The following is a 16,371-nucleotide window of genomic DNA, read 5'->3' on the forward strand; positions in this document are numbered from 1 at the left end:
AAAACACTTACAGAGCTTCAGAGAAGCCTGTTCTTCTTTCCCCTAAGGTCTAGCCATAAAAGGCCTCACCCTACCAAAGCCCTGGGAAGAAGTAAAAACACATCTCCCCATACTCCATTTTCACCTATGGGATTATAATCAGGATCATAAATGTCTTCAAGATTGGGCAGCCCAGATAAAAAACTGAAACTCTTGTATATTTACTAACAGGCAGTGGTGGGGCCAGTGGTAAACTGAAGACATCACAGCTTTCAAATTAAAGGAAGGAAGGAGAGAAGGAAGGAAGAAAGAAGGAAAGAAAGGAGGGAAGGAGGAAGGGAGGAAGGATGGATGGCAGGCAGACCATATTGGCCAAACAAAACACACCCACACAGTAAACTCAGCTGTGGTTCTATCTGTTTATTCCCTAACACCTCCTCACACTCCCAAATTCAAGTTTCTGATGCAGTTCTCATGGCCTGGGGAGGGGCTCCAACAGAATATGGCTTGATGGGGTTCTTAGGAATTGGAGTCAAGGGCTCCTGAGAGCGAAAATAAATAAGGCCACCATCTTGGGCAGAACCCTGTCACCCCCTTCCTTATCTCCTAAAAGTCTTGAGAATTAGCCAAGCTAATTCTACTTTTAGTATTATATCTTTTGCTTCTGCCTAGGGCTTTTCTCTGGCCAAGTGAGAAACATGGTAATCTCACAGAATTTACCCTTTTCTCTTGGTCTTAAAGCAAGCATAAAACTATCTTTGTGGGTTTTCTCACAGTTTTATTTTTAATAGTTAAAGATAAAATGGGATTTAAAGATAAAATGTGACTTACATAATGCATATGTATATCAAATCACCATGATGTACACTTTAAATACCGTTAAATTTTATGTCAGTGATAGTGCAATAAAGCTAACAAATAATAAATGAATAAATAAAAATGTGGCTTAAAAGACTGCTACATACCTAGCTTGTTTTCTTCGTCTTTTTCTGCTTCAATGCTAGTACAAAATAAAGAGGACACAGGTGATCAGAGCAGGGTTATGTAGTAAAATATGCCTTGTGTTCAGAAGAATCCTAAAGCAGTTCATAAGAACATATGGGGCATAGTCTCTTGGTAGGAAACTGAAAGGGGAAAGGGATAGTTTTTGAGAAATGAATGGAAATATTCTAAAATCCTGAGACCAGTCCTAGGGCTGAGAGAGAACAAGGGTAAGAAAGGAAACAGTAGCTGCCTCAGTGGCTTATAGGCTTACTCTCCTCCTGCTTCTCTTCAACCTTCTCTCTCTTGCTTCCATAGAATCTACGTTGAAAGATAGTGAGAGAATGAGCAATGGATGAGATGACTTTGAGAAAAAAAAGAAAGACATGAGGTGAGAAGATCCTAAGCTGGATTAGATAGAAGGGAGGGGGTGGCCTAAATCCAGGGGATTCTGTCTGTGTAGCCATTCTAATGAATGGGAAGGAGATCCATTATTAGTCTAGACCAACATCCACTGTTGACCATACCATCCAAGCAAATCCTTCATAGTCCCTCACCTGTATTCAGGGCAGGCACTCCACAAACAAAATAGCAATGATGTGAACTAAGCATTTCCAAAGAAATGTCCAAGGTTATCCAATATTTGAGCAGTGGTTTCATTCTACTTCCTGTTTTAATAGCATAGTTTCAGTTGTCATACAATTTTAGACTCAAACAACTGAGGACAACATTTGAAATATTCATTTGGTTTCAAACACAGGGTTGTTTGTGTCTCAGTGAGTGAGAGAGTGTGTATGTGTGTGCGTGTTTATTTTGGCTGGTTTACATTGCTGAAGTCAAGCAGATAACTTTTCTGTATTCCTTTAGAAAACAATTTAATAAAGAACTTAACTGAAAGGCAAAAACTCTATTAACCAATGAACAAAGGAATCCAGAAAAAATGAAGAGAAAGAGCAGAAGTTGGCCTGTAGTATTCATTTTTGTAAAACTAACCAAAACATACTAACTGGAACTTGTGACCTTCACTGTTTCAACAGGGAAAAAGGAAGTCAACATCTCAGATTGACAATTTTGTTGGAAGCCTCTCTCAAGCAATTTTTAACTTGGTACAAATGTTTTCTGCCAATTAAAATTGTGTAATATACTCATAGATTAAAATATTCTTGGCAAGTACATCTTCTTGGGAAAAAATAAAGAGTTGGGTTTTTTAAGTGCTTAATTTAAGAATGTCTTAAGTAGGTCTAACCACTAAATATTCACTTTAAAATATAATAAACATTTTTAATTACTATTTGGGGGCTGAAAATGAAGACCCAGAAATTTCTCCATTATCAAAACAAAACATAAAATAATCTCTAATGGTTTGCAACATAATTTTATAAGTCTGAGAATTTCTAAAAATTATTAAAGTCATTTCCTGTTGATCTACTATGAGTTGGTCTTTTGATCTGCTACAGGTCCAAACATTGGAAACAAAATTAAAAAAAAAAAATCACTACCCTTTAGGTAATAACGTTTCATCATCAAGTGGCTATGTAAATAAAACAAAGGACAAAGGATACAAAAAATAGATCATTCACATAAAAGGAAATCCACATGGACAATAAACATATGGAAAAAAGTTAATACATAGGGCACCTAGGTGGCTCAATCAGTTAAGTGTCCAACTCTTGATTTCAGCTCAGGGCATGATCTCAAGGTTTGTGTACTCAAACTCCATATCTTCACTGACAGTACAGAGCCTGCTTGGTATTTTCTCTATCTCTTTCTCAAAATAAATAAACTTTTTAAAAAAAGATAACTTAAAATTCTTACGAGCATTAGGCTCTAGACTCAGGTCATTTAAAGTCAAATCTAGGTGACCACTTACTAGCCGTTTGGCTTTGGACAAGTCACTGATCCTTCTATACCTTTTCATCTGCAATGTAAATATCAGATATTCTAACTCACAGGGATACTATCAGGAATAAAGGAAACAATACACGTAAGGGATTATCAAATAATTGTCATGGTATATGCACTCAATAAATGTTGGTTATTATTACTATTATTAGAAAATAGACTCAACCTTATTAGTAATCAGGAAGCTGTAGATTAAAATAAGATTTAATTTTACCATTTTAAAGTAGCAAAATTTTATAAAGGAATTGATAGTACCCAGTGTTGCCAAGACAGTAAAGAAAGTGGTACACATATATACAATAAGTAGAAATATATATTGGTTCTGCCCCTCTTGATAGCAATTCAGGGTAAAGGAGGGAAGTGGGCTATGGGAGAGAAGAGAGGCAAATATATACATGCAGTGTTCCTAAGTACATCTTACTAAGGACATTTTTCATCATCATCATCATTTGTTACACCCTACTCCATGCAAGTCATTTATCAGAAGTTGTTCATTTGCTGTATTTGACAAACCAAAATAAGATCAAAAGAAACTGAACACACACACACGCACACACACACAATCCTGTATTCATGTGAATGCTCTTTTCTAATCCAATGACACAACATTTTCTTTCAGTGAGCCCCTGTAAATCTTTAAATTGACTCTATATTTAATAAAACAACCATGTGGTATCTATAGACTCTTTATTGTAAATAGTCCTTGATATATAATACATAATCTATTTTTTTTTTCTTTCTGCCTCTCTCTTCTTTTTCTATTGGGAAATGTTTTCAAGACTTCATTCTTCTAATCTGAATCAGACTAACTTCATACATTATGGTGGGGAAATTCCCTTGGCCACAACCTTTTATAAAAATAAATAAAACATAAAATAATAAACTATTAAGTAGTAGCCATGGCATGGTAGGAAGAAAACTAGTCTAGTCAAGAAGGCTGAGTTGTGCCATTCTGACACCTCAGGCAGGTTTCTTAACCTGGCTGAGACTCAATTTTCTCATCTGTAAAGCATAAGAATGTTATGATTTCCTAAAATCATAATGGGAAAAATATACCATCCCCAAACTGACGTTTTGTTAATATTTGAAACAACTGTCTCCTCTCAGTCTCTATGGCAATAGAGATATGATCTTGCAGAGGCCTCCCTTGATTTCATCCAAGTTCAAGAAGAACAAGACCTTCTCTAGATCAGTGCTGAAATGGGATTCTCCAGTATTAACATTACCATCATTGTGGGGAAAGGTTAGGAGGGAAGAGAGAGTTGAGAGAGGAGAGACGTAATGATTTTTAAAGGGAATCAAAGTTCATTCTCTTGATTTGATTCTCAAGGACAGAGAAAAACAAAAGGATTATAAATCAAACCAGAGCAATCAGTTCTGTCTTTACTACCCCTGGAAGAATAACATCAAGAGAGACCCAAGAAGGGAAAATGGGGTGAAAGAAGTCTGGGAAGGGAAGATGGAAGGAAGCTCAGGTCTAAACCTATCCTAGACCTTAACCTCACATAAAAATAATCCTTCAGATCTTGGATATGATGAAACAAGAATGAAGTATGAGCAGGTGCAGTGGTTGAGAATTTCCTTTGTCTAATTCTTAATGCTCTAAGCAAAGTCCTAAGTGACTCAAAGGGCATTTGAGATTTTGAGATTGAGGATTTGGTTTTAACTTGCTAAATGAAGTTTCAAGCTTTAAGGTCATGCAAGATCTGGAATTGGCTCCCATCTTTCTTTCCTCCCTGCCTCTTCCTTCCAACACACACACACACACAATATTACATATCCATATATACTGCCTGTGATAATCTTTTAAGAATTTTTTTTAAGTTCACTTATTTATTTTGAGAGACAGAGAGAGAGAAAATTGTAAGTGGTGAGGGGCAGAGAGAGAGAGAGAGAGAGAGGGAGAGAGAGAGAGAGAGAGAGAGAGAGAGAGAATCTCAAGCAGGGCCTCCACTTACTGTCAGTGCAGAGCCTAATGCAGGCCCAAACCCACAAACCTTGAGATCATAACCTTAGCTGAAGTTAGATGCTTAACATACTGAGCCACCCAGGTACCTCCCTGTGATAATCTTTAACTCTTCCAGTCTTAACGTAGGTTAGGACTCTGGAGACAATGCCCAGGGGCCTGGTCTTTCATTCCATGGGGACTCTAGATATGGACAACCTGTTTTTTTTTGTTTTTTTTTTTTTTTTTTTTTAACGTTTATTTATTTTTGAGACAGAGAGAGACAGAGCGTGAACAGGGGAGGGGCAGAGAGAGAGGGAGACACAGAATCTGAAACAGGCTCCAGGCTCTGAGCTGTCAGCACAGAGCCCGACGCGGGGCTCGAACTCACAGACCGTGAGATCATGACCTGAGCCGAAGTCGGACGCTTTAACCGACCGAGTCACCCAGGCGCCCCGACAACCTGTTATTTTTTAACAAGAAGGTTAATTTTTTTTTATGTTTTATTTGTGTTTGAGAGAAAGAGAGAGCAGTAGAGGGGCAGAGAGAGGAATACAGGATTTGAAGCAGAACCCAATGCAGGACTCAAACTCATGAACCGTGAGACCATGACCTGAGCTGAAGTCGGACACTTAACCGACTGAGCCACCCAGGTGCCCCGGGACAATCTGTTCTAACAAGAGTTTGGAGCTTTGGGAACACAGCTTTTGTTATTTTTTTCACCTCCCAGATCAATAGCGCCTCTCTGGTAACTCTGAGTGTAGTCAGAGTCCCCAAAAGAACACTTCCTCTTAGAATTATTGTTTCATTTGGGGCGTTAAAACTGTCTATCAAGATTGCTAAGTTTCTAAAGGTGTATGTTGTAAACCAGGAAGCCCTACAAAAAACTCAAAATAAGTGTTCTATAGAATTGCTGCATTCCCAAAGATTTATTTTCAGTAACTCTGGGGAACAGTATAGGAAGTACATGGAGTACTCATTTGAATCATTAAAAGTGATAAATGTCCACCATTACTTGCTGTCATGGGTTGATGCAATCTGAGACAGTGTCCCAAAATAACAAATGGTGTTATTTAAAAATTAATTAGGTAATACATAACATTTTTACTTTTATATGTTTTTAAGATCCAGAAATTGGTGAAGCCCAGTTTAATGTCAACAGGGCAGAGTTAGCTGTAGGCAAATTTATGAAATAGAAAAGTTTTCTTTGGCCCCCTCCAAACATCATCTACTCTATATTCTGTTACTCTGTGAAGAATCCTCAGCACTGAAATCCCTCTTAATGCCTTCTGGTAAGCCAGATACTCCCATGTAGTGTCCTTCTCTGACTGGCTCACCCTAAGTAGGGCTTCATTAGTTAGGTCTTTACTTCACAGTAACTTCTAATCAAAACTTAACTTGTCATATATTCTACTCTTATTAGACTCTTTTATTTTAGCTTAAAAATTGTTTATGACTAAGAAGTGAAAGTCTGTTAAGCATTATTACTCATTGGTTATAGTCATATTATTAAACACCAATATATTAAAAAGAAATTCATAAGATCTGCAGTATATTTCCACAAGACCCTTTGTCAGCATTAGTGAAAAAGCAATCATCGGCAACACTCTCACTTCAGATGCCTCCAGCAAAGGTTAAGGGTGTGTTATGTATCCAGGTACAAGGCCATTATGAAATGATGCCTTGAACTCTCTCTTCCCCAGTATAAACAAATGGAACATTTTATGGATGAAATTAAAGGATCATAGAAATATGACATTACATCCTGCATTTTTTCTTCTCTTTGGCAAACATCTGGGGATCCAGCCTTTTGTTTTGGGACACCTCTGACTATACCTAGCCAAGGGGAACAAGGTTACTACCCCAAGGAAAGAAAGGACCTCATCTGGATGTCCAGACCTGGGTCTTATGGTAATTTTAAGGGATGGTCATAAAAGAGGTATCAATATTTAACTCGTGGGAAGAAAAGTGGAAAAAGACTCAGGATAAAAGCCCTGTTTAGAAATAGTGTCTTTTGACTAGGGATGTTTTCATCCTCATACCTCTTGAGAATCTAAGTTCCACAATAGTGACTAGAAGGTAAGTGGGTTTAATGGTAGCAAATACGGTTTCTGAGAGAATAAGTCAGTCTCCTCCCCCAAGAGTAAACTACATTTTTCTATCATTATTTCTTATTCCTTTCTTGTTTTGTTGCTTCCACACATAATACCAAAGGAAGAAATCAGTCCCTCTTTATCCCCACTTCATAAGTTGAATTTCTCTTTGTTTTTAGAATTTGATAAGCTAAAAAATCTCTTTCTCCTCTTCTTGCAGTGAGAATTTACCCTCCATCCTCAATCATTGGAAATTAGATCACTAGAAATCCAGAGGTTTCAGAGTAAATAATCTTGACAAAATAAGTTCATATCTGTTGAAACCTTCAGACCTTGTCAGTGGAGACATTTCACCTTGCACCATTTTCCCATTGAGCACCAGAGGCACAATGATCTTGGCCTGTGGTATTTGAGTGCCTTTAAAAAGTGAGATTATAAAAGAGCTATTAGATGGATATGAAAGGAAAAAGAGACAATTCAATAATAGGTGGAGACTTCAATACTCAACTTTTAATAATGGATAGAACGGCTATGCAGAAGATTAACAAGGAAATAGAAGACTAGAACAACACTATAAATCAACCAGACTTAACAGATACCTATGTAATATTTCACCCAACAATGACAGAATATACATTCTTCTCAAGTGCATAAGGAAGATTCTTTAAGATAGATCACATGCTAGCCCATAAAACACACCTCAAAAACTTAAAAGGACAGAAATAATACAAAGTAGATTTTCCAATCAAAATGGGATGAAAGTAGAATAATAGAAAAAGATTAGAAAAATCCTCAAATGTGTGAAAATTGAACAACACACTCCTGAATAATCAATGGTTCAATGAAGAAGTCAAATAAGGAACCAGAAAATATTTTGAGATGAATGAAAATAAAGACACAACATACAAATGATAGATGTATCTAAAGCAGTACTTAATGGGAAACTTATATCTGCAAACGCTTATATGTAGAAAGAAAGATCTCAAATAGTAAAGCTAAGCTTCCACCTTAAAACACTAGAAAAAGAAGAGCAAATTAAATCTAAAGGAAGAAAATAATAAGAATTATTTTATTAATAAAAAGTATAACAGGAATTAATGAAATAGAGAATGCAAAAACAATAGTGAAAAATCAATTTAAAAAAACCTGGTTCTTTATAAAGGTCAACAAGTTTGACAAACCTATGGATAGATTAACCAAGAAAAAATAGAGAAACTTAAAATACTAGAATCAGAAATAAAAGAGAGGATATTACTACCGAACTTAGAGGGGGAAAAAAGTATTACAAAGGAATACTATGAACAACTGTACACTAATAAATTAGATAATTTTGATGAAATAAACTCTTTGGAAGACACAAACTATTGAATTGATTCAAGAAAAAACAATCTCAAAATATCTACAACAAGTGAAGGGAATGAATTATTAACCAAAACCTACCCAAAAAGGAAATCCAAGCCCAGATGGCTTCACTAGTGAATTATACCAAAGAATTAATAACAGCTCTACACAAACTTTTCCAAAAAATATAAGAGGATTAAACACTTCCCAACTCATTACCTTGTATTATCCTGATGCCAAAACCAAACAAAGACATCACAAGGAAAAAAACAAAAAACAAAAAAACTATGGACCAATATTTCTTAAAAATACAGATGCAAATATCCTCAACAAAATACTAGCAAATTGAATCCAGTAACATATTTTTTAAAAAATGATACTCCATGACCAAGTGGGATTTACTCCAGGAATGCCAGGTTAGTTTAACATCTGAAAATCAATTAATTTAATGCATCATATCAATAGAATGAAAAATTAAAATCACACAATTATCTCGATAAACACCAGAAAAGCATTTGACAAAATCCAGTAACTTTTCATAATAAAGCCACATGACAATGAAGGAATACGAGGAAACTTCCTCAACCTGGTAAAGGCCACCGTCAAAAAACATTATAGCTAACACCATACATAATGGTGAAAGACTAGATGCCCTACCCCTAAGATCAGGAACAAGACAAAAATGCTTTTTTCAGCACTTTTGTTCAACATTCTACTGGAGGTTCAAATTAGGACAATATAGGCAAGAAACAGAATACATCCAGATTGGAAAAGAAGAAGTAAAACTATATCCAAAGAAGGGCGCCCGGGGGGCTCAGTCCATTAAGCATTGGACTTCAGCTCAGGTCATGATCTTGCAGTTCGTGAGTTTGAGCCCGGCATCGGGCTCTGTGCTGACAGCTCAGAGCCTGGAGCTTACTTCAGATTCTGTGTCTCCCTCTCTCTCTTCCCCTTCCCAACTCACACTCTGTTTCTCTATCTCAAAAATAAACATTAAAAATAAATTTAAAAATAATAAATAAATAAAAACTATGTCCAAACACAGGTGCCATGATACTGTATAAAAGAAATACTAGGGAATACACTAAAAAATTATTAAAACTAAAAAAAAAAAATTAATTCAGCAAGTTTTCAGAATATAAGGACAATATACAAAAATCAATAGTATTTCTATGAACCAGCAATGAATAATCTCAATACAAAAATAAGAAAAACATAATTTTTACAATAGCATCAAAATGAATAAAACACTTAGGAACAAACTCAACAAAAGAAGTGCAAAACTCATAGGGCACCTGGGTGGCTCAGTCATTTAAGCATCTAACTTCAGCTCAGGTCATGATCTCACCATTAGTGAGTTCGAGCCCCATGTAGGGCTCTCTGCTGACAGCTCAGAGTCTGGAGCCTGCTTCAGATCCTGTATCTCCCTCTTTCTATGCCCTTCCCCCACTCATGCTCTGTCTCTCTCAAAAATAAACATTAATTTTAAAAAAAAGTGCAAAACTCATACTTTGAAATTTACAAAACACTGTTGAAGGAAATTAAGGAAAATCTAAGCAAATGGAAAAAACATCCATGAGCATGGGTTGGAAGACTTAATATGGCAATACTCCTCAAACTGATCTACAGATTCAACAGAATGCCTATGAGAAATTCCATCTGACTTATTTGTAGAAATTCACAGGCTGATTGTAAAATTTATATGTAATTACATAGGACCCAGAATAGACAAAACAATCTTGAAAAAGAGTAACAAAGTAGGAGTACTTATATTTCCTGATTTTAAACTTGCTACAAGTCATTGGTAATCAAAACTGTGTGGTACTCACAAAAGTATAAACATATAAATGAATGGAACAGAACTGAGTCAAGAAATAAAATCATATGTCTATGGCCAACTTAGTTTTTGACAAGGGTGCCAAAACCATTTAATAGGGAGTATTTCAACAGATGGAGGTGGAATTACTGAAGAGCTATGTGTAAAAGATTGAAGCTGGACCTTTGCCCCACGATACACAAAAATTAACTCAAAATAGATCAAAGGCATAATTGTAAAACTATAAAACTCAAAAAAAAGCAAAGGATATGTTCCCTTGGATTTGAAAAAGATTCTCAGATATGACATCACAAGCACAAGCGACAAAAGAAAAATAGATACCTGAATTTCAGCAAAATCAGAAATGTTTGTGCTTCCAAGGATACCACTGAGAAAGTGAAAAGCCAACCCACAAAATGGAGACAAAATAAATCACATACCTGATAAGAGACTTGTATCCAAAGTATACAAAGAACTTTTACAACTCAGTACTAGAGAGACACATAAGCCATTTTTTTAAAAAGAGGTGAAATATTTAAATGAACGTTTTTCCAAGGAAGATATCGAAGTGGGCACCAACCACATAAAAAGATATTCAACACCATTAGTCATCACAGAAATGTAAATTAAAACCACGGCATACCACTTTGTACCTACTAGGACATTAGAATCAAAAGCCAGATAATAACAAATGTTGACAAGAACGTGAAAAAAATCTGAACTTTCCTACACTGCTGGTAAGAATGTAAAATGGTGCAGCCACTTTTCAATAGCAATTTCTCAAACATTTAAACGTAGAGTTTAAATAAGTTACCATATGATCTACTAATTCCACTTCTTATATATACCCAAAAGAACTGAAAGTAGGCATTCAAATAAATAGTTGTACACAAATAATAAAGCAACACTGTTTACAACAGGCAAGAGGTGGAAATAACCCACATGTCCAACTGATGAATGTATAAATAAAATATGGTATATCCATACAATGGAAATATTATTCAACCATAATAATTAATAGATTATTGATACATGCTCCAGCATGAATAAACCTTGAACACATTATGCTAAGTAAAAGAAGCCAGTAACAGAAGACTAAATGTTAATATTCCATTTATATAAAATATCCAGAATTAACAAATCAATAGAGCTAAAAAGCAGATTAGTGGGTGCCTAGGGATGGGCAGGGAGTATAGAGAAACAAGTAGGGATGGTAATACTAAAGTGAATAGGGTTTCTTTTTGAGGTCATGAGAATGTTCTAAAATCTACTGTTGTAATGGTAGGAGTCATTTGTGAATGTACTAAAACCCTTTGAACTGCACATTGTAATGGCACAATTGTACGGTATGTGAATGATCTCTCAGTTAAGATCCTTTTTATTTTTTTATTTTTTTTTTTTTTTAATTTTTTTTTTCAATGGTTTTTATTTATTTTTTTTGGGACAGAGAGAGACAGAGCATGAACGGGGGAGGGGCAGAGAGAGGGAGACACAGAATTGGAATCAGGCTCCAGGCTCTGAGCCATCAGCCCAGAGCCCGACGCGGGGCTCGAACTCACGGACCGCGAGATCGTGACCTGGCTGAAGTCGGACGCTTAACCGACTGCAACACCCAGGCGCCCCAAGATCCTTTTTAAAAAGCATTGTTCTGAGGGCGCCTGGGTGGCTCCATCTGTTAAGGGTCGAACTTTGGCTCAGGTCATGATGCTCCAGTTTGTGAGTTTGAGCCCTGCATCAGGCTCTCTGCTGTCAGTGCAGCAGACAGATCCTCTGTTTCCCTCTCTCTCTGCCCCTACCCCACTCTCATGCATGCTTGCTCTCTCTCTCTCTCTGTCCCTCTCAAAAATAAACCTTAAAAAAAAACAGTATTCTAGTTTGAAAACTAAAGTTATTGACTCCCAACATAAAATAATTAAAAGTCCACAAAATAAATGTGATGTTTATTTCATTGATCATTAAATTTAATATTAATAACAATTTAAGTTACCCAGTACAATTTGTAGATTAGATTGTCTCATTTCAAAATAATTCTCTAGTAAGCATTATTATTCTTTAGAAATCAGAACCAAACACAAATAATTTAAACAACAAAACTATAAAAAGCATTTACATCTTGTTCACTGTGCAGAAATTATACTTAATGAGACGTGAGTACACTTATGAGTTCTTCGTAAGATATAAAACACAATTTTCAAGAGCTAAGTGTTGCACACTAACGAACTCTTAAAATGTCCCTGCTTTTACATGTCTTTCCCCACAGGCACATGCCCAGACATTGTGTTTGTCAGTAAAAAAGCCTTACTATTGCAATGTCATTCCTCTTGACTCAACACATTTTCTTTTCCAGGGACTCTTGGCCCCAGCTTTCTCCTCAAGTTTTGATCATTAATTCTTTTTTGTCATCTTTCAGCACACCAAGGCTTATGCTTTCAAGTAAGAAATATGGAAAATGTGAACTGATAAACCTATTACATGGACTGAACAGATAAAGCACTACAGTATGGATTAGCTCATTTTCATGCAAATGTCTTTATTAAGAGAAAATGTCTTTGTGTCAAGAAAGAAGGGTTAAAAGTGCTACTCTATAAATACCTGAAGTGAAATTCGTACAGTACATAAAGTTATTCCTCTTGAAATAAAATTATAGCTATTAAGTATTTTAAATGTGGCCAATCATCAAGATAGAAAGCTTAGAGACACTTTGGAGATAGATTATCCTAGGTTTGGATCTCTTGTCTTTCATTAACTGGTTGGATGATCTTGAGCCAGTTGCCCAAATTCAGTTCTCTTATTTTTATAAAAGAGAGTAATAAATTATGCATACATCATAACATTATAAGGAAAAAAAAGGACTATGCCTAGCAAAAGTAGGTATTCAAAAATTTTTCCTATCTTAATATTCTATAAAATAGTGATATCCATAATGGCACCACTGGCCATTCAAGAAATGTTGATTCCTAACAGGAATGCTTGATTCCTAACAGCTAAAAAGATCGATTCTGTTTGTTCTAAATACACACAGGTAAATCAGACACTATCGGTAGACGACAAATACATTTTCTCCCTACTGCTTCATACTCCTTAACATTTTATAATATCTAATGAAATAGTTCCCAAAGAGCTTCCTGTGAAAACTGAGGAGTATAGACTCCAGAACAGGGCAATCACTGGAGCACATGTGATAATTAATAGGCAACAGGCACTCAAGTTTACCGACAGTAAAATAATTGATCATCCCTCCCTCTTTGGTGTAGCACTGCATCTACAGACTATCTTACATCATAGGGATGTCATGAAGAACCAAAGACCTAATAAAAACTCATGAGATGATTATAGGCACCAAATGCCTACTGAATTAATGAAAGATAAATAAAGCACAAAAGAAGTAAAGGAAGGGAAGGAACGAAGGAAAGACAAAGTTATCCTCAACTGTAGAATAAAGAAAAAGCAACTTGAGTAAGGTCAAGAAAACATGTTAAATAGAATACTTGAGAGAAGCCTTCTAAATGTTTCTAAATATCTGACGTGATTTTCTTTCTTTCAACTTGCATTTCTTTCTATTCTTCACTTTCCTTCACAAATCAATTCTTGTGAAACTGTCCTGTGCCTATAATGGAAGGGCACACACATAGTGATAGAAATTTTCTAATGAACTATGGCTCAGAAGATAGATTCTGACCTTTTCATACACCTTCCCTGGATCCTTTCAAAGTTAAGCTTAAAAGAACTGGAGTCAGGAAGAGTTGGGGATTGATTTAGTTAAGTCAATTTCTAAAGCGGTCTGGAAATGAACCATATGGATGAGAACGGGATTTACTTGTTTGTGTTTATATTTTCTCTTTGGAAAAATAAGACCATATATTTCCTACTAGTGGAGGAAGGAAAGAGATCGTTTTGAAAGTGTCTTTATGGTCAAAATGATTTATGAAACAAACGGTGGTGTATCTTCAATTAATATAACAAAATCTAAACAAAGAGTTGAAAAACCACATAGTATTTTTAAAGTTTTTAAAATTGTGATTAAAACTACATAACATAAAATTTACCATCTTGGAGAGTGTGGCCAGGTGGCTCAGACCAAGCAGGGTTTTCCTTACCAGCGGATTGAGTAGAACGCACTGCCAGTCTTGTAGTCCATTCACCATGGCTTCTTCTGATATCCCCGTGAAAGAACTGGAGAAGTATGCCTCAGGCCAGGCTTTTAAGCTGATTCTCAGACCTCAGTCAAATGAATCTGTCCCAGAATTCCCCCTTTCCCCTTCAAATAAGGATCTTTCCCTGGAGGAAATTCAGAAGAAATTAGAAGCTGCAGAAGAAAAACACAAGTCCCAAGAAGCCGAAGTCTTGAAGCAGCTTACCAAGGAACGAGAACATGAAAAAGTGCTTCAGAAAGAAACAGCAGAGAACAACTTTGGTAAAATGGCAGAAGAAAAGCTGACCCACAAAATGGATGCCAATAAACAGATCAAGAGGCACAAATGGCTGCCAAACTGGAGCATTTGCGAGAGAAGGGCAAGCACATGAAGAAATGTGAAGTGTGCAAGAACAAAGACTCCAAAGATCCTGCTGATGAAACTGAAGCTGACTAATTTGTTCTGAGAACTGACTTTCTCCTCTTCCCTTTCCCAAATATCCAAAGACTGTACTGGCCAGTGTCATTTCATTTTTGCCGTCCTGACAAATATTCTAGAAGCTAATGTAGGACTATATAGGTAGATCTAGATTGTATGTTGTTGTTTTAGAGGCTAATGGGTAAAGACTCTTCTCCTAAAGTGTTTCTCATGTAGCTATTTTTCTTGTTGTATCTTTTCTATTTCAGTACACTTGGCTGGGTTAATGGCTAGTACAGTACTGGCTCTGTAAAAAAACATGTTTGTGAAAAGAGTATATAGTGGCTTCTTTCAAACTGTTAGATGTTACATCTGTTCACATTTAAATCCCAATTCTGTCCTGATCTTACCAGATGCTCCTGTACTTAACTGGCTAATAAAACTGCATAGTGCTATTGAAAAAAAAATTACCATCTTAACCATTTTAAAATTTACAGTTCAACAGTGTTAAGTATATTCATATTATTGTGAAACAGATATTTGGAACCTTTTCACCTTGCAAATCTGAAACTCTATAATCATTAAACAACTTCTATTTCCCCCACCCCAACCCCTGATAACCACCAGTGTGCTTTCTATAAATTTTATTATTTTAGATACCTCATATAAAAGGAACCATATGGTATCTGTCTTTTTGTGACTGGCTCATTTCACTTGACATAATGTCTTTAAGGTCCAATCATGCTGTAGCATGTGAAAAAATGTAAAAAGGATCCCCCTCCTTTTTAAGGGTGAATAATATTCCATTGTATGTATATATCACCTCTTGTTGATCCACTCACCTGCTGATAAACATTTGGGTTGCTTCCACTCTTAGGTATTGTGAATAGTGCTACCATGAACATGGATATGCAAATATCTCTGAGTCCCTGTTTTCAATTCTTTTGGATATATCCCCCAAAGTAGGATTATTGGACCATATGGTACTTCTATTTTTAAACTTTTGAGGAACTACCATACTGTTTTCCATAGCAAATGCATCATTTTACAATCCCACCAACAGTGTACAAGGTTCCAATTTCTCCACATACTCACCAACACTTATTATTCTGTGTCTTGTTTTTAAATGTTTATTTATTTACGTTGAGGGTGGGGGGAGAAAGAGAATCCCAAGTAGGCTCCACACAGCGCAGAGTCCAATGCAGGGCCTGATCCCACAAACTGTGATATTCTGACCTGAGCCAAAATCAAGAGTTGGACGCTTAACTGAGCCACCCAAGCACCCTATCTGTGTTTTTATTTTTAATAGTAGACATGCTAATGGTTGTGAGGTAATATCTCATTGTGGTTCTGATTTGCATTTTTCAGATGATTACTAATGTTGAGCATCTTTTCGTATGCTTGTGGGCCATTTGTATATCTTCCTTGGATAAATGTCTATTCAAAGCCTTTTTTTAATTTTTAACTTTTAATTTTTAATCAGATTATTTGATTTTTTGTTGTTGAGTTGCAGCAGTTCTTTATTTATTCTGGTATTAATCACTTATCAGATATAGCTTACAAATATCTTCTCCTATTCTGTAGCTTTTCTGTGCTTTTGATGTCGTATTCCAAGAAATCATTGCCAAGTTCAACATGATGAAGTTTTTGCTCTTTGTTTTCTCCTAGGAGTTTTATAGTTTTAGGTCTTGTCTTTATGTCATTAATCCAGTTTAATTTTTGAATACAGTAAAAGATAAGGTCCAATTTAATTCCTTTGCATAT

At 35.9% G+C, this 16,371-nt stretch overlaps 1 pseudogene; it reads left to right on the forward strand.

The window, feature by feature from the left end:
- The first annotated feature begins 14,200 nt into the window (after positions 1–14,200).
- LOC132673190 (stathmin pseudogene) lies at positions 14,201–14,672 on the forward strand (annotated as a pseudogene).
- The last annotated feature ends 1,699 nt before the right edge of the window (positions 14,673–16,371 follow it).

This window comes from Panthera onca, chromosome C1 (genome assembly GCF_046562875.1).
Source record: "Panthera onca isolate mPanOnc1 chromosome C1, mPanOnc1 haplotype 2, whole genome shotgun sequence".
NCBI classification, from domain to species: Eukaryota; Metazoa; Chordata; class Mammalia; order Carnivora; family Felidae; genus Panthera; species Panthera onca.